General features: G+C 42.7%; 1 protein-coding gene across 1 annotated transcript in view; it reads left to right on the top strand.

Annotated features, from left to right (window-relative positions):
- LOC147034315 (sorting nexin-9-like) overlaps window positions 1-7,586 on the top strand; it is a 53,734-nt gene extending 46,148 nt beyond the window's left edge. The window contains exon 19 of the mRNA XM_085880543.1: window positions 1,677-7,586. The gene's annotated coding sequence lies outside the window, so the exon portion shown is untranslated. The remainder of the gene's footprint in view (window positions 1-1,676) is intronic.
- Window positions 7,587-19,947: the final 12,361 nt, after the last annotated feature.

Here is a 19,947-nt window from a genome sequence, read left to right as displayed (position 1 = left end):
CAGCCGATGAATGACGCAGACATCACACTGCATGCGAGACATGAGGATGCCAGTTTATAGCTGGGGTGAGATTCAAACCCAGGATAGATAGCTCAGAAGCATGTACGCATACCTCTCGGCCATTCTGCCACCCCTCGTCTTGTTTATGTGATCAGATTTGAGCATCAAACCAAACAGGTCTTTTTACTAGAAGTGTTTGAAGAACGCACATGCCTGGATACATTGTTTTTACCCACTTTGTAGTTTTACCATTCCCCTCAAGGTGGAATAAAATCTTTAGTGCATTGCAAGATTGTTAATAATTTTTTTTTCTTCATCTTATTCTGCTTCAAGCTGTTTCATCCTCCACACCTGGCTTCCTTCCTATCACCATCTGGATATCAAGCAGGTAACTGCATACGTTCAAGGGCTAAATGCAGGCAGGGGGGCACCAATTGAAAATTATTGTCTGTCATTCTTTGGAAATGTAACTCCAGGCAGCTCCACAAACAGTATCTACCAGTCCAGCATTGTCTCTGAGGCTCCGTATGGCATGTCAGCATGAGCATGAGCATGAGCCTGGTGTTGACAGCATGAGCCAGTCAGAATTTTGGAATACTGTGGAAGACATCCATGACTTTGTGTAAACACTCAACATTATCCTCATCCACAACAAAATGACATCTCAGAACCTGCCCACAGAATTTCAGAAACAGAAACTTTCAATAAAGGCATCAACTTTGCTCGTATTGTGATAAAGTTTCTTATTTAGATTTTAATACTAAATGATGTCCAGCAAAGATGGGAATATGTCACTTGGTGATGCATAAAGCCTACTGACTCATCATATGATTGGGTGTTGTATTCCTCAAGATGGTCACCTCCAATGATGACAATGATCAGCATCTGGAAAGCTTGGCATGTGCAGGATAGCGTTCCCATGGAAGGAACCCTTGGATGGTTTGGAGATAGTGATAAGATCAATGTTGTCCAATAACATCTATGGCAAATACTGATGAGCTCGCCTCTGCAGACTGATCGTACATCGTGTTGTCATTAAGCTTGCGTTCAAGAAGATTTATGTAATTTTGAAATAGTTTTGCTGAATTACCTTGTGGTTTATAAATTACATTCTTTGACCACTCAGCCAAGTGTTTAGCCTGTCTATTATATTTTTGACCTAAAAAACATTCCATGATGTAAAGCTGTTGACATAGCTGCCACTGAGTGGAAATGCCAGAGGTTGTTGTGGCTGTCTTGAATGCAAACTCGTTAAAAAGGGAATTGTCTCTGGAGAGTATTTTTGTACTTTATTCCCTCCTGGAAATGTTTAACTATGGATAAAGTTACATTTCATTGAGTTTTGAGAGGAAGGCAATGAAACGAGATAACCATAAAGTAATAATGTTTCTGAGGACAGATAGAACTGAGATAGCAAATTGAGCTTGACAGCAAAATCACACACAGACACTCTCATTGGACTGTGGACATGACATGTTTTTGGATAAAAGGGAAAAATTTGGTTGGCTGAAGAGTTTTTGTTGTTGGCGGTTTGTCGTTGAGTGCCCCCTGCCGAATGTTCCTATGAGGACAGTCATAGAACGGGAATGGGTGAGGGAGGGGTGGGGGTAAGGCAATTATGTTGAAGGCTCGAGCTGTGTTAAGAGCTCCTGATTGAGTGATTTTCCTTTAAAAAGATGATCGCTATACCGGGCAGTCCAGGGAGTCCAGCAGTGGAGAAGACAAACAGCTTGGAGCCATGATGTGGTACAGCAAAGCCAGAGTGGAGTGCAACAAGTCGACCATCCACAGCAAGGGATGGATTTGACCACCCAGAACCTGAGATGTCCCGAGGTGAGACCGGGATGACACTCCTGCTCGTCTTGGCCAAAGGAGCAGAATTTCCGCTGTTGCATGGATCAAGGGGCACAGCAAGGGAAACCCTGCTGGGCCAAGCATGATATCATTGTTACATTTCGTCAGTGAAACTGTAAGCCATGTCAGTCCCTTTCCCTACCATCAGCGGAGTTTAAGGGTGTTGGATTGGAGCCACTAAGTGCCAGCTTGGTCCTGGTGGAGAAAGATAAAAAAAAATTCAAAAGGAACTCCCAATGTTAACTTTTATGTGTGTTTGTCTTTTACTGTTCAATATGTTTATAATCTCTGTGCATAAATACAATTCCATTTGTGATTAATTATATATTGTAATGAAGGATTTCAATTATCTTTGTGGTTAATTATTTTTTTTATTGGATTGAAGGATTTTAAATCTGTGCTTGCCAAGCTGTTTGACATTCCATTCATGCTTGTTTTAAAGCTACAAAAATATGTTCATGGCTCACAAAGTGGGTATGCTGTGGTATGTTTGTGGGAAATTCCACATAAAACTATTATGAGGTATTTAGATAAACAATCAATGGTCAGAAATGAAAGTGGACATCTTGGGGAACCTGTAGAAACCGGCAATATCATACTCTCCATTTCCCTGTTTTATTAAAGATGAATTAAAGTAACAGAATATGGGTATTGTAATCTTATAAATGTTACAGTTTGATTGGTAAAATTTTTATTTCACTGTACGTTTCTTATGTGACAGTTATTTTGAGTGTGGTGACTCAGAATGTGAACTTTGGTGTCTCTTTTATGTTTTGATGATGTTCCGTCTCCCTATTCGGGTTTTAATGGCATCTACCCTATCTGATGAAATAATGGATTCGTACATAATGCTTCGTGTCCACTGCATCGAGAAAAATAAGGAGCCCAGTGTTGATAATGTTTCTTATCGATTTTTATTCCAAATCTCCAGTAATTTCTTGGAAATATGACAGAGCCTAACGGCAGAAAAATATAGATCAAAACTGTGATCAGAAAAATAAAATTCAGACCGCAAGTAATTCCGTCTTGATTTTCATGTCAGTCCCGTTATGTACGAATCATCATCTCTCGTCGGACGCAAATAACGCCAGCATTAGAAAACCTTGCCGTCTTGCAAACTTCCCCATTGATGGATATAATAGGCACTTGCAAGTGTGTCAGCACATTTCCATTCGCCGTCGAGCGCCACGTTTGTCTTCGTGTCCGTGTCTGCGAGAGCCGTAACATACGAATCCAGCGTGAGGATGCCGAGCCGAACGAGGTGACTCGCATTTGTCTGATAATTCTTCATTTTAACCAACGCTCGAATTTTTTTGGTGCTTCGTGAGGATCCGAGAGGTAAGAATTATGTTTTTCTTTTCATGTTTAAAGTGATTATTTTCAAAAGTTCGAAAGAAATAGATTCGATTTTAACGTTATTTTTCGCTTACAAGTTTTGGCTTTCTTTGCAACTGAACTCGTCTGTGTTTTCTTCGTAATTTATAACATCGGACTCTCTTAAAATGTGTTTTTTTTTCTTTTTCCTGTCACATATTGAGCCTGTTTAAAAAGGTAGAGTAAAAATTATCTGTTTCTTTTCCCAAAATATAATATTTACGTTGTTTTTTTCATCTTATTCTGTACATAACGCTGACGCCAAGCTCAAAATTTGAACGTGTATTGACAGTGTTGTATATATTCAGTGGTAACTTTAAACCCGGACATGCTTCAGGTCTAAAAATTTAGATTTAGCTATTTGAATACATGCAGATTAACATAATGGGTTACATTTCATGTTTCCCTTAACTTTTCTTTTGCCCTTTGTGTAACAGTATGTGTACCCACTTTGTGAGCCATGCACATATCAGACCCATTGTTTCCCTTATGGAAATACCAATCTTTGCTGTGATGGCTAATCAATAAGGCAAGAAGAAAAAGGATTCCTGGGAATGCGGGGAGAACCAGTGTCGCAAGTTGGCGTTTGGAGTTTCCCCTCGTGTGCCCATGTACCCATAAAAATGTTTTTTTAATTAAAAAAAAAATTTTTTTTTTTCATCACAAACCTTCCCGGGAGTTCCCTGAATCCAGCGTAGTTGGACTTATTGAAATCCGTTAATCCGTTCTCAAGTTATAACACGACAGACAGACAGACAGACAGACGTGGCTCCTTTTATAATACAGATGTTGATGCATCAGCAGTTGTTGGATTAATTTGATTTGATTTTTTTTTTTAATGTACTGGCGTTGTCCTTTTGGGCATATCCATGGTGAGCAGCGGAACTTGCGTAAAATGATTTCTGCTCAAAATTGCCAGGCTAACCCTTGTAATCAGATCACAGTGAAAATGTCTTTTGGACCATTATGGCTATGATACATGGTTTAGTCGATTAGACCTCTGGAACTATGCCTCGACTTTGGTTCACAACAAATTGGTTTTCCTGATGGATAAAAAGAGACATTTATTTGGCCGATGAGTTTTTGTTGTTGTTGCTTTATGGTGAGCCACATGACACTGGTATGGATTGGCTGCCTGGGTGAAACGAGGACTGCTGGAGACTCTGTGTTCATTGGCAATCTGGAAGATCATCCTTGCTACAAGGGTCACAGCTCTTGGATGCAAAGGTTCCAGATTTGGAGGAAGGAGGGCTGTGTGGATATCTCCTTAATCTTGTGAATCCACACCAGGTCGTTGAGCAAATTTCAAGCCCTTTCATGCCACGGTTGCAGGAGTGTGCAAGCAAAACTGTGAGATCAAACCTTTCTCTTTCTCTTGGCTTGTGTATTGCATGACGGCCAAGAGGCTAACTCCCAGTCGAGACACTTAAAATTGGAACGGCTTTCTGTCTCGCATTGTTTTCCCCCTTTGTGATTCATTTATATTGTTTCTGGCTGGGGGTCAGGTGAGAAGACCACTGGGGGGGGGGGAAGCTATCTCAGCTCCCACTAGACTCCCCGGAATTGTAGGCTGTCGCACACGGATAATTCTGTGATGCGGCGGGTCGCTTAACCGACCGTGGACGCCAATAACTCAACCACGTGACTCCGTCTAGTTAATCCAGTTACCTAAAAATAACCACGTGATTTAATTACCGGGGAACACGCCCTCGGTACGCCTTGTCTGAACCGGATCACTTCCGGACCGGATAATTTTCCCGGATCGGATGCAGCCGAGCGACACTGCCAAGGACGTACCGGCTAAAAGGAACAAATCATTGGGAATAAAGTCCCGGCTAATTTAGGTTTCGGACCATGCTGGATCAATGAAGGAAAAGACAAAAGCGAGCAGGGAACATTCCTAATAGTAATTTATTAACAATGGGGTGAGGAAAGGTATGTGGTACGATCAATAGATTTGTTGGGGTGTGCAAGCAGAGATAGGGAAGAAAGGTGTGGTGAGGCAATAAACAAGCAACTTATGAAAGCGGATGGAGAGCAGACTTAACCCAAAAATAATAACAATCTTCTGCAGGCTTACTTATCTAGACAGTCACCAGGACACACACACGTACACACACACAGCCACAGAAAACCCAATGAAGAGGAATTGAAGCAAGACAGGAGAGGAGTTGAGGCTATGGTCTCTCGATACCTTTGTATAATTGATTGCCCGAACGCGCCACCAATAGGTTTGGGGGGAATGCTCCATGGTGTGGCACCCCATGACAGCTGGCGCGTCGTCTCTTGCTTCGGGCAGCTCACGTCGAGACTGTGGGCGTGAAGGAGGGGCTTGAGTTGGGAGGGAGGAGTTAGAGCGAGTGTACGGAGTGGGAGGCAGGACCAGGTTGGTGGGTGGATTCAGCGTCGTGTGGGCGGAGTAGAGGAGGCGGAGTCCAGTGATGATGGACGGAGTCGAAGAACAACTTGAGCGGGAGGCAAGGCAGGGCAGAGAGAGAGAGAGAGAGCGAAGGCTCTGCTCGGACCTTTATAGGCCCCGCGGCGCGGGGCAGAGGGCCCACCCCGGAACGCGGTGTCATCACCCGAATTGGGTGCTCTGATTGGCCCTGACCCCCTGTGCGGACCGGCTGTGATGGCCAGAATCTGCAACATTCCATTTCCGGCAAGGTGACCCCGCTGTGGAGCCGTCTCGCTCCGACTCCACGACATGATGTGAATCGCCCACACCGAACTCCGCGCCATGATTCGCCCTGCAACAACCCCCAGGCCATGCCATGATGACTGGTCGAGAGCGGCGCCAGCCCTGCATGCCCGCTCGGGCACCCCGACCAGCGCTGGTCAACGCACCTGCCCCGTGTGCGCCACGCGGCCCGAGCCATACAACATGTCTCCGCCCGATCACAGCCCCACTGGCCGCAGAGGCGAGAAGATGCTTGCTGTCTGTGGGGATCATCCGCGGCTGCCAGCGAGGACCGAAGGTACGATGTTATGGTGAACTCATGCACAATATGCGTAGATGCGCCATTACTCACATGGCCAATGCTCGTGTTCGTCCGATTCTGCTATCGTGTGCGTGGGGCGAAAACCAATCAATATTATTTGTCCAGAAATAGGTTGAAAAGTCCGTGCCGCCCATATCATGCGCAACGTGGCATGGTGTTGCCTTTGTATTATTATCAGCCTCGATTGAGGGATCGCTTGAGGATGGGAGCTCTGTGCTGTTGATGCTCATGTGGTATTCGAGCGCCCCTTTCTGAGGTGCTGTTTCTTCCATCTCCTTGGTACGTGCGGCGTGGGCGTCGTGCTGGGTGTGTTTCCTGTCCATTGGGTGGAAATTTCCGCTCCACACGCATTTGGCGGGCTGTGTTTTCTATGGAAGGTTGTGGGTGTAGTGCTTGCTTTGCCTTTGTAGAGGACCCATCTCACAGCGAAGGGTGCACGTGGCTCAGATTTACCTCAGGAATAATCAGAAAAGAAGAGTCGGAATGAAGTTATAAATGAAATTAAGAAGGAATGATGTAAGCAAACCGAGCTATGAGATCCTCGCAACGCACGTCCCCGTTGTCCTGCTAGACAAAAGGGAAGGGACTATCTACACGTATATTAATGGAATAACTCTCTTGGGACCACTATATGTTGGATGCATGAGATTCCAAGAACCACAACAATATTATCAGGAATACATAAAGAATTTCTGGCTTTACAACAGTCAGAAATTAGAACAGCACCACTCGGGAGAGCGCATACCTCCGCCAGGCTGAACACAACGTTTTGTATCCCACTGATATGCTGGATCTCAATCTGGATCTTCACCAAAATGGAACAAATTCGTCCTTGTCAAACATCCAACCTATCCACCAAGTTTCGGCCAAATCCGTCCATAACTTTTTGAGATATCCTGCTCATAGACGACAGACAACCAAACAAACAAAGATGAAAACAGAACCTCATCCACCTTTGGTTTTGGAGATATTAAAGTCTTTCCATATTTTTGCCCTCGGGTGAGTCGGAACTCTAAATAATTTACCTGAGATGCTTTCAGCTTGTGCTTCAATTGTTTGATGAGTCGATCTGATTATTTCTGTATTTGATTGAATCATGATTTTGAATGTATATTAGCTCTTGTCGGTTTGGTTACATTTAGATTTTTCATGTTTAGCTCTTATTTGTAATAAATCCAGAGATTACCTTTGAGAAACCGTATTTCTTATCGGTTTATTTGACCCATTCAGTCTCACATGCCTATTTATGGCTTAACTCAAACCGAACTAAAAATAATAATTTGCTAATTTGGTGCCTGAAGTCTTGACTCATCTCCCCTTGGCAAGTATATACTCTTATTTCTGGACACAACCAAGAAAATTATTATTCTGCAACCCTTTAATTTAAAAAGAATACTAATTATATTATACAATGCTCTCATTTAAACAGTGTGTGCCTGTCCAACAGGATAACGCATGCACACAGGGCTATTTAGACTGGGTTCGATTCTTTACACAATTGTAAACTGTCAGATTGGTGTTTTGCAGGCAAGGCGTTGCATTAAAATAAAGTGCCGTCCTTCGGATGGCCCTTAACTTCGGGTGTGTTCAGTTACCAAGTTGCTTGTCGAGCGCTCGCTAAAGGCCCAGTCACACCTTGACGTTTTAGCCAGCAATGGCAACGTATCAAAATGTATGTAAAACGCTGGCTTACGTTGAACTTTTGATGTTTTTTTTTTTTTAAGATGCGGACGTATTCATAACGAGTTGGTCGTATGCATAACATATTAGTAACGGACACAGAACGTTTCTTTGTCTTATAGATAACTTGTACCAACGAATGCTTAGCCTGTTGTCGGCGTTCACAACCTATGCCCAACGATAGTCTAACTTATGCATAGCGCGCTGCACGTATCGCCGACGATCACGTGGCGTAGACTATTAAAAGGCTGCCGCACAACGATTTAAATCATAACCGCCGGAGAAATGGAAGTGTCAACATCGCAGTCACACCTTGGCGATCTTGCCAGCGTATGCCGACCTCTGAAAAATGCATCTAAAACGCTGGCGCACGTCGAATACGGTATGGCTAAGTTTGGTATACGTGAATAGAACGCCAAAGTATGCTATCATACGTCGTAGTAAGTGGAGTACGTCTTGTAATTTTAAACGTGTTAAAAATTTTACGACGTACTTGCCGTATGCCTCACACATTCCGCATGCGATGGGAATAAGTTGTACACACGATATGCGATCGTTTGCACACGTCGACAAAAGTTACTTGTAAGCTACTCATAAGTCGAAACACGTCGAGCTAATGTCTAGCGTACCCAAAAGTTATTTCTAACTTATGAGTAATGTGGTTTGAACCAATTCCTTACGTATTTCCAACGCACATTGTCGTATGCAGACGCATTTGATTGACGTCTTCCGGACGACCATAGAACTAAATGAACGTGTTTCTAACTTTCAACTACCATTTAATGGCATATTGGCAGCGTTTAGGGGAATTGTTATATACAAATGGGGTTCACTCAGGAGGAACCCGTCAGTGTTCCAGACTCCATGGTTTTTTTTTTTTCTTTTTTTTTTTCTTCGGTATGATAGTGATGTTGACACTTCGATTTCTAGTATGGTTATGATTTAAATCGTTGAGTGGCAGCCTATTAATTATATTATATTATAACCGCACTAGAAATCGAAGTGTTAACATGACCGTCATACCGAAGAAAAAAAACCAAAAAAAAAATAATAAAAACCACGGAGTCTGGAACACTGACGCTAAACATTACCTCGACGTGTTTCGACTTATGAGTAACTTACAAATAACGTGTGTCGACGTGTGTCAACGATCGCATTACGTACCTAAAAGTTATGGCCAGCGTAGCGGAACTTGTGAGTCATACGCTGGCATAAGTCGTAAAATTTCAAGCATGCTAAAATTTGAGGACAACCGCAAAGTACAACGATGAAAGCCAGCGTACTACGACGTATAGCAGTGTTTTTCAGCGTGTTCTCAATGTTTCCAAAACTTACCCATAACGTATTGGACGTGCGCCAGCGTTTTAGACAAATTTTTCAAAAATCGGCATAAGCTGGCTAAAACGTCAAGGTGTGACTGGGCCTTTAGTGGCTTCAGCCTCACATGGCAAGTGACCCGTATTTTGCGGGTTTGACCCGTTTCCTTTCTTCAAACTTGCAGACCCGTTTTGGTATCGTCACCACCCGTATTGGATGGAAAGCAATGTTTAGTTTCCATTCCACTCGCATGGATTCAACACACACACAGTGACAGATCTGCAGTGACTCGTGATCTCCATCCGATATGCAAGGCACCGCTCTAGTCTCACTCCATTGGCTGAGTGACGTCATGAGCTTTACCAAACCAACCAGTGGTACGTATGCAATAGGATTAAGTGGAGGTCGACGTCATCATGACAGGCGCGGGAAATGGCGGGGCCAGGAACTTCTTTATTTCACACTGCATATGAATACGCAAGGCTGTAAATACACCACATTTCCTCCCTTCTAGATCTAATCCCACAACGACAAGTCAACCCACACGACAATAAATGAACATTTTACTCATTTGATGAACCCGAGGAAATAGCATAATCAAACACATTACAAGAGCATCATAATAATAGGACACTGCAATCCATCATCTATAGCAGGTAACTGAAATGTACCATTGAGTGGATTGAGTACAGGAGTGAAACATACCCTGGCTCGAGGTTATGAGGGGATTATTCTGCCCCGTAACTTAATCACTTCACAGATCCAATCTCTGGGGCCTTATGGTGTCTCTGCAGATACCGTCTTGTTCCCAGAGCTATCTCGGTTGGTTGAGATGCAGCATCTGTTGATGCCGGTACAGCATCGGTCTCAGCGGGAACCGCTTCCGCTGGTGCAGGTATCCTCTCAGTTGACCCCAACCCCTGTAACCCCATTCTTACAGGAGGCTCTGCTGATTAGCCATTTCCAAATGCAGGGTCCAACTGCAACATCATAATTTAAGGGACCCCATCTTAGCCATACAGCACCAGTTATCCACTTGTGGTCCTGACTGTAGTCGTGCACAAGAACAGGCTGTCCTACCATAAATTCACGCATGTTGCCTTTACCTCCACCAAGGGCCCGCTGAAAAAGTCTTATTGTTGACCCTTTTTCTGATATCAGGTTTAACCGCATCCAATCTAGTACGCAGTGCTCTGCCAAGAAACATTTTTGCAGGACTCTCTCCGGTTGTTGCATGAGGAGCGTTCCGGTAGGATATCAGGAAACAGGCTAACTTTGCTTCATTGGTGCCCTCCTCTTCCCTTGCAGATCGAAAAGCCTGTTTGCAAGTTTGGCAAAACGTTCAGCCAGCCGGTTTGTGGCTGGATGGTAAGGAACAGACTGAATGTGTTTAATTCCATTTCGTTTTATGAAGAAGTTACATTCATCTGATGTGAACTGAGGACCATTATCACATCCTTGCTGTTCAGGTACGCCATTCCTGGCAAAAATCTCACGCAGTTTGGTGATGCTCTGTTATGATGTAGTTGACTTCATGACATAAATTTCTGGCCATTTGGAATGTGCATCAACCACCACCAGAAACAGTGTCAAGAAATTGCCCAGCATAATCCACGTGTATCCACTGCCATGGGGCCCGAGGGCCACTCCCATGGATGCAAAGGTGACATCTGTGGCATGTTCTGATGTAGCTGACACCCATCACAGCACTTAGCTATGTGTTTGATGTCCTTATCAATTGAGGGCCACCATACGTAGCTACGTGATAATGCCTTCATCTTTACTACCCCATGTGTCCTTCATGTAGCTGTCCCAGCACACGACTGCGCAATGATTGGGGTGCAATTACACGTGTGCTCCGCAACAGACAGCCACAATGGGCTGAGAGTTCATCCTTCCAGTTGAAGTAAGGTTGAATCTGTTTTGCTTCTGGAGACCAACCCTGAGTGACAGACTCTAACGCTCGAGACAACTCCATGTCACGTTGCATTTCCCGTCAGATCTCATCACTTGTGACTGGAAGTAATTCAATCTGTGACATGTGAAACACATCAACTGCATCAGTATCCTCCTCTGCAGATGGCTGGATGATCTCAAGTGGAAGCTGTGACAGGGCATCTGCATTACAGTGATCAGTCGTACTCTTGTATTCAATGTTATAGTCGTGTGGATGCAGCTAAAAACAATGCATATCGTTGCAGATATGCGGCAGTCATCACTGGTATGCTTTTGTGAGGGTGGAGGATGGATAGCAGAGGTTTGTTGTCTGTGACTCGGGTAAACGTTCTGCCAAAAACATAATGGTGAATTTTTTTTTACTCCCCAGATAACAGCCAATGCCTCCTTATCTATCTACGAGTAATTTTTATCTGATGAGGTTGATGACCTGGACGCAAAGGCGATTTGTCGTTTCTCACCATCTTCCATGACATGAAAGAGGACACTCCCCAGACCATATGGTGACGCATCACTGGTAAGTCGTAGAGGTCTGTTCAGATAATAATGCGTGAGTACAACATCAGAAGCAAACAACGTTTGTACCTCCGCAAATGCCTTCTCGCAAGTCTTTGTCCAATTCCATGTGTGACCTTTCTGTAGTAGCTAGTGCAACGGATGGAGAAGTGTTGACAAATTTGGAAAGAAACGATGATAATAGTTTACCAACCCGAGAAAGGAGCGAAGTTGTGCGACTTCTTTCGGCTTTGGTGCTTCGGCCATCGCCTTTACTTTCTCAGATGTCTTACTTAACCCTTCCGCAGTGATTTCATGCATGCAATAGGTTAGCTTTCCTTTGAGAAACAGACATTTGTCTGGGTTTACTCGAAGGTTGTGCTGTTTTAGCCTCTGCAAAACCTCTGTTTTAGCCTCGATGATTATATCATCGATGAGACATTGTACCTTTGGTATTCCTGCCAATACCCGATCCATGGTACGTTGCCACACTGCAGGGGCTGATGCAACCCCAAACACCAGTCTCTTGTAACCGGTACAGACCCTTGTGTGCATTGATTGTTCGGTACTTCTTGGTCTTCTTCCATTTCCATCTGAAGATAAGCTTGGCGTAAATCAAGCTTGGAGAACTTCTTTCCTCCTGCCAATGTTGCCAGTATATCCTCAACAGATGGTAGTGGGTATTGATCCACCTGAAGTAAGGAAATTATTGATACCTTGAAATCTCCACAAAGCCTAACATCTCCATTTCGCTTCACAACGGGGACTACAGGCGAGGCCCATTCACTCCATTCTACCTTGGAGATAATACCTGTATGTTCCAATCGTTGAAGCTCAGCATCTATTTTTGGACATAATGCATAAGGAGCTGACATAGCCTTGTGAAACACTGGCTTACTGTTTGTCTTTAAGCTCAACCTTGCTTTAGTGCCTCTCAGAGTTCCAAATTCCATCCTTGAAGACCTCAGAGTACTGGTTGAGCAAGTGTTTCGAGCATCAGTCGATCTGGAAATGGTTGAGTTGACATGTATTGACTTGATAGTTTGTCCGTTGAGCTTGATCTTCCGCAACCAGTCTCTTCCCAACAAGGCTGGGCCCTGAGTGTCCACAATATACAAATCCAGCACATAGGATTCCTGATTGTACTGTACCAGCACACACACAGCTTGCCTTTTGGTTTAGTTTGCTCACCGGTGAAAGTACGAAGTACAGCTGTAGTGTTCTTTAGTCTCAGATGTTTGTACAGTTTAGAGTTCTCACACAATGAAATGACGGAGACTGCCGAGCCAGTGTCCAACTCCATACGCAGATTTCTCCCTACCACCTGAAGGTGAATCCAGATAGCATACCGCTTGTTGACATGGTTGGTTCCAATGTTAGCTGCAAATGAGTCTTCCTGGTTACTGTTGCTACGACTCACAGAATGTACATTTGTGTTCGTTTACCAGGCTTCCGGCATCTTCTTGCAGCATGACCCTTCAAGTGACAGTTATAACACTCCTCGTGCCGGAAATAACAAGTATCAGGATTGTGTCTCCTTCCGCATCGGAAACAAGACCCCCTGTAATTCCCATCACTCTGGGCACCAGACGACCTGGAAGGCCTGGCCCCAGGCTTAGTAGTCATCTTGTGGACCTCATGTCCTCCCCTATTCTGTAACTCCACAGAGGCTTTTGCAGCAGTTTCCATGGCAATCGCGAGTTCATCAGCTCTCTGGAAATTAAGTTCACTTTCAGACAACAGGTGCTTTTGAATACTCTCGTCAATCCACAGACGAGCCTGTCTCGTAATGTGTCATTTAGATCATCACCAAAGTCGCAGTGCTGAGACAACCTTTTCAACTCAGCGACAAAATAACATCGATTCTCCATCATGCTGATCATGTTTGTGGAATCGAAATCGCTGTGTAATTGTGCTGGGTTTTGGGCACAAATGATCCTGGAGAATTTTCACCGATTCCCCCCATAAGGCTCTGTGCGCGGCTTGTCTGGCAGAGTGAGATTCCGAAGCAGCCCGTCCATTTTGCTGCCAACTCCGATAAGAAATTGTGGAACCTGTCTTTCACCTGCAACGCCAATCACCAGAAAATACTGCTCCAGCCTCTCCGAATATGCCAGCCAGTCTTCCCGCCCTCCATCAAACGGCTCGATGATACCGATACAGCCTGCCATATCTTCGTGACACAACACAAACGGTGCTCACTAACAGTCTGAATTCTACGGCCTTCCATACTCCAGGCCCCAACGTTGTCTTGCTGTTCCAGCGAAGCTCGACGGGCCTTGGACTTACACAGCAGCTTCGCGTAGTTCAAATAACTTCACCACAGCAAAGAAATCCCATCTCTGTCGCCAGTTTATTACACATGCAAAAGGAGGTAATCATGACAAGAACAGGAAATGGCGGGCCAGGCACTACTTTATTCCACACTGCATATCAATACGCAGGCTGTAAATCCACCACAACTTCCCCTCGTCTCCCATTTGTCGTCATCCCGAATCAATCGGTAGGCCTATTCACTTTCTCATCCTCTCTTCGACTTCTTCCTGTGATATTTATCGGTACTTTTGAGTGTTTTGAACGGTAGGATTCGAGTCGGATCGTTTTCATTCGGACACAGAAGGTGTCCACAAATTACCGTTCCAAATTCAAACCGTAATAAATAATTAATGAAATGGAATACGATGATACGGTTTGAGGTTGTGAATGAACGAACATTTCTCAAAAATTTTATTGTCAACATTTATCAAGATCATCAAATCGCATTGATCACCATTTATCATCACTTGATTTCGATAAACCAGGAAGCACTGGTCTTTATTGTGGGGATGCTATTTCCAGGAAATGTGACGTCTCACGTCGCAGGCGACAACTGGAAACGAAAAAAATTAAATATAACTTTGATTTGTTGTTGTTGTTGTTGTTGTTGTTGTTGTTGAGTTGCTGGATGTTGACAGACACTGTATATGAAAAGGAAGCCTGAAATTTAACACAGTATACTATGAGGGAACATGATGATTAACACCGTATACTATCTGGGAACATGATGATTAACACAGTGTACTATCACGGAACGTGAAGAATAACACAGTGTACTATCACGGAACATGAAGATTAACACAGTGTACTATCAGGGCACATGAATATTAACACAGTACTATCACGGAACATGAAGATTAACACAGTGTACTATCACGGAACATGAAGATTAACACAGTGTACTATCACGGAACGTGAAGAATAACACAGTGTACTATCACGGAACATGAAGATTAACACAGTGTACTGTCACGGAACATGAAGATTAACACAGTGTACTATCACGGAACATGAAGATTAAAACACTTCTATCAGGGAATGTGAAGATTAACACAGTGTACTATCACGGAACATGAAGATTATCACACTTCTATCAGGGAACATGAAGATTAACACAGTATACTCTCACGGAACATGAAGAATAACACAGTGTACTATCACGGAACGTGAAGAATAACACAGTGTACTATCAGGGCACATGAAGATGATCACACTATTCTATCAGGGAACATGAAGATTATCACACTATTCTATCAGGGAACATGACGATTAACACAGTATACTATCAGGGCACATGAAGATTAACATAGTATACTATCAGGGAACATGACGATTAACACAGTATTCTATCAGGGAAAATGAAGATTAACACAGTGTACTATCACGGAACATGAAGAATAACACAGTGTACTCTCACGGAACGTGAAGAATGACACAGTGTACTATCAGGGCACATGAAAATGATCACACTATTCTATCAGGGAACATGATGATTATCATACTATTCTATCAGGGAACATGACGATTAACACAGTATACTATCAGGGAACATGATGATTATCACTGTATACTGTCAGGACACATGAAGATTAACCCGGTGTACTATCAGGGAACATGAAGAGTAACGCAGTGTACTATCACAGAATGTGAAGATTAACACAGTGTACTCTTAGGGAACATGAAGAGTAACACATTGTACTATCACAGAACGTGAAGATTATCACACTATTCTATCAGGGAACATGAAGATTAACCCAGTGTACTATCAGGGAACATGAAGATTAACACAGTATACGATCAGGGCACATGAAGATTGACACAGTATACTATCAGGACACATGAAGATGAACACAGTATACTATCAGGGAACATGAAAATACTTTTGAATGTTGATCTCGACTTTGCAATCATAAAGTTTTGCAGATATAAAATTTTCTTATTCTCATTTTGCAATCGTTTGAACCATTATAAATGTCGTCAATGTAATGTATATGATTATTACATATAATGTATATGATTATTTGAGGGAGGTTTGTTAAATTACCCATTTTAACATCTCAATTTGGAATCCCTAAAGCAGTCTCTACCTTTTTACGCCCAATCGTGGGTAAGCGACTGTTCGCTTTCAGCACACAATGTCCTGATCGAGGTTTCAAGGCATGAACACAGAACACTCGGTTTCAGCACGCCGTGCACTCTTCGAGCCATCTTTCTGCTTTTAAAGCAAAGAACTGAAACTTGCAGGAACTCCTTTAGTAAAACGCTGCGTATTCAGTCCAGTACGCCCAACATCACACTAACAAATGTGAACCTGAACGTCCGTCATTCCAGTTCCAGCACATAACGATGCAATCTTATTAGAGTCGTCTCCAAGTTCCATTTCCCCCTTGCATCGTCATAGTTCCACACCATCTCACGAAACCAATGTAAAAACACCTGCAATAGGTACCATCAATGTTGGGTCGATTTGGTCTCTTGCTTGAGTTTTGGTTTTGGTCCTTGAGGAAGGGCCACGATATTGTCGTCGAAACCTCAGACCAAGGTCTTTGTGTTCAGGCAAAACTTCCTTTTATTGCACGACCTCTGCCACCGAAGGTGAAGGAGGTTATGTTTTCACCCTTCTCTGTCCGTTTGTTTCTTGCAAAATCGAAGATTTTTTGAAAGTAAATTGATCAGTCGATTCTGTTATTAACCTCTGCCATCGAAGATGGACGGAGGTTACTGTTTTCATCCCTGTCTGTTTGTTTGTTTGTTTGTTTGTGAACAGTATTACGGAAAAACTCCTCAACGGATTTCGACGAAACTTGGTGGGGGGGGGATTAGGTATGGTCCAAGGATCATGCCATTAGATTTTGGACTTAGTCCAAAGTCCAATATGGCCGCTATGGCGGCCATTTTGAAAAAATATTTGAATTTCTGGTTTTGCATTTCTACATGTTTTAAGTGATTTCCAACCCCCCCCCCCAAAAAAAAATGTGAGAGAAAAAAAAAACAAAATTTAGCAACTTTTTTTCCCAAAAATTTCGATTTTTTTTTTTTTGGCATTTCTACATGCGCGTCGATCTAGTTTAGTTTATTCAATTGTGGTTCGGTAGGGTCTGATCCGTTTTGGCCATTTTGAAAAAATATTTGTTTTTTTTGCATTTCTACATGTTTTAAGTGATTTCCAACCAAAAAAATAAAAAAATTGTTAGAGAAAAAAATGAAAAAAAAAACAGAAAATTTTGCAACTTTTTTTTCAACAAAATTTCGATTTTTTTTTTTTTGCATTTCTACATGTTATAAGTGATTTCCAACAAAAAACATCCCAAAATTATAATTGCAGCTGATTTTGGAACTTCAGGTGGATATATCCACATAAAATCAATTTCTGTCTCAAGGAATCTAGTTACGACGAATGAATTGATTATGTAAAAGTTAAAAGTAAAAGGGAAAGTTGCAAACTATAACTCTGTGAGCACTGTTGACATCAAATTGAATGAATAGGATATCAGCCAGGTTCACTTGAGGAACCTAGCAGTATTGGCGGCGGAGGTTTTGCACTCCACCAAGTGCTCCCCCTCTAGTTCTGTCTGTGTCTGTCTGTCTGTCTGTTTGTCTATCACCTAGAGTTCATAATTCCAAAACCGATCTTCACGAAACATCACTACATGGTAGTTTGTCATAAGCCTATTGTTTTTGAGGTCAAAAGGTCAACATGCCAAAGGTCAACATCATAGGTAGCCTCGTGTTGGCTTCGCGGTTAGGGTGGTGGCTTTGGATCCTAGGGTCCTGAGTTCAAGCCCTGTCCCACTGAATTAACACCAAGGGGTTGACTCAGCCTGTCATCCTTCCAAAGTCGGCGAAATGAGCACCAGTGTACTGGTAATAGGGGCACTGCAGCAGCGGCAGAACCGCGCTCCCAGCCATTGATGCAACCAGCAGCCAAAAAAGGCAGCACACGATGGGAATATCATCGGTGACATTTCTAAAATCCTCAATTTTCATCCAATTGACTTGAAATTTGAAGAGGATATACATTTCGGGACACTTGATTCAACCCGCCAATTATTTTTGAGGTCAAAATATATCAAAAGGTCATCATAAGCCAAAGGTCAACCACGAAAGGTAATATTTCTCAAATCCTCAATTTTCTTCCGATTGACTTGAAATTTGAAGAGGACACTTCATTTCAGGACACTTAATTCAACCAGCCAATTATTTTGGAGGTCCACAAAGGCCAAAAGGTCAACATCGGCCGAATTTCTAAACTTGTCATTTTTCATCAGATTCACTTGAAATTTGAAGAGGAGTTGCATGTTTGGTCATTGAAGTCAACCAACAATTATGTTTGCAGTCAAATTTGTTTTATGGATTTTGCAAGTATCGTGCTCTGCACGTCGTCGTCTTCTTGTTCTGTCTGTTTGTCTGTCTGTCTGCCAATCGCCGACAGGTCACAAATTAAAACCGATCTTCATGAAACTTCACCCATTTGTAGAGGTAGTCTCAACTGAGAAGCCTATTGATTTTTTCGGTCAAAGGTCATCTTGAGGTCAAATTTCTAAAATCGTCATTTTTCATCTGATTGACTTGAAATTTGAACAAGATTTGCATATTGCCTCACTGAATTGGGAAACCAACGATTTGATGTCAAAAGGTGAAATGTCTACTCAAGGTCAAACTTCTAAAATCATAAATTTTTATCTGAAAAATTGTTAATTTTCATCTGATTGACTTGAAAATTAAACAGCTATTTCATAGGACATCACTGAGTTGAGAAGGAAACTATTTTGAAGGTCAAGGTCAAAGGTCAACTCAAGGTCGAACTTCAAAAATCATCAATTTCAATCTGAAAAACAATCAATTTTCATCTGATTGACCTGAATTTTGATTAAGATTGTCAATTTAAATCTTAATGAAATGGACAATTTGATGCATCCATGGCAACCTTTGCAAGGGGGGGGGGTGGATTTTGCAAGTATCGTGGTCTGCACGATGTCTTTTTTCTTGTTATTCTGTATGTCCGTCTGTTTGTCTGTTTATCGCTTATAGGTCACAATTTTAAACCGATCTTCACGAAACTTCACCACACAGTAGGGTGTCATAAGGAAGAAGCCTATTAGTTTGAGATCGAAAGGTCAAAAGGTCAACAAAAGCCAAAGGTCAACAACTTAGAGATTTCCTCAATTTTCATCCAATTGACTTGAAATTTGAAAAGGATTTACGCTTCAGGTCACTGAATTGAACTAGCCAATTATTTTTCAGGTCAACGTCGACCAAAAGGTCAACACAGGCCCAATTTCTCGGCTTCACGGAGTGGTAACCAAGGCATTTAGGATCACTGGTATCTCCCGTGATGAGGCTGAGTCTTTGGGTCTCTCGCTCAAGGTCCGCCCACAACCCCCTTCTGGTAAAACTACCAAAAATCAAGAATCAATGCGCACCTTCACTCTTTCATTCTCTTTGATCCCACCTTTGGAACAAACTCCAACACTCTCTTCAATCCCACTTTTCCCTCAAGGTCTTCAAAACAGCTGTTCACCACCATCTCTTATCCAAAACCAAAACCACGATCTTTTCTACCCCCGCTAATCCACCCCAAACCCACCTCCTTCAAATTCCCTGCTTTCCTTCCTGAAAGTCCCTGTAGTGTCCATCTTGTTTACCCTGTGTACCCCCACCCCATCCCTCTCCCTTCCACAGATCTCCTCGTGTCTCTGTTCCCCACTGTTTTTCCTTCCCTCTCCCGTCGCTCTTGTTTCCTGCTCCCCTTGTTTTGAATTTTTATGTGTTAGCTCTCATACGAGCCAAGACAGTGCATTAAGAAAAAAAAATAAAAAGTCAGAAACTTATGAGGGATTTCTAAAATCCTCAATTTTCATCCGATTTACTTGAAATATGAAGAGGATATATACTTCAGGTCATTGAATTCAACCAGCCAATTATTTTTGAGGTCAACATTGGCCAAAAGGTC

The sequence above is a fragment of the Eptatretus burgeri genome, chromosome 1 (genome assembly GCF_056783735.1).
Source record: "Eptatretus burgeri isolate ZD-2024b chromosome 1, Ebu_testis_v1, whole genome shotgun sequence".
Lineage (NCBI taxonomy): Eukaryota > Metazoa > Chordata > Myxini > Myxiniformes > Myxinidae > Eptatretus > Eptatretus burgeri.
Note: the sequence above shows the minus strand (reverse complement) of the source record. Positions and strands in the feature narration are given on the sequence as shown.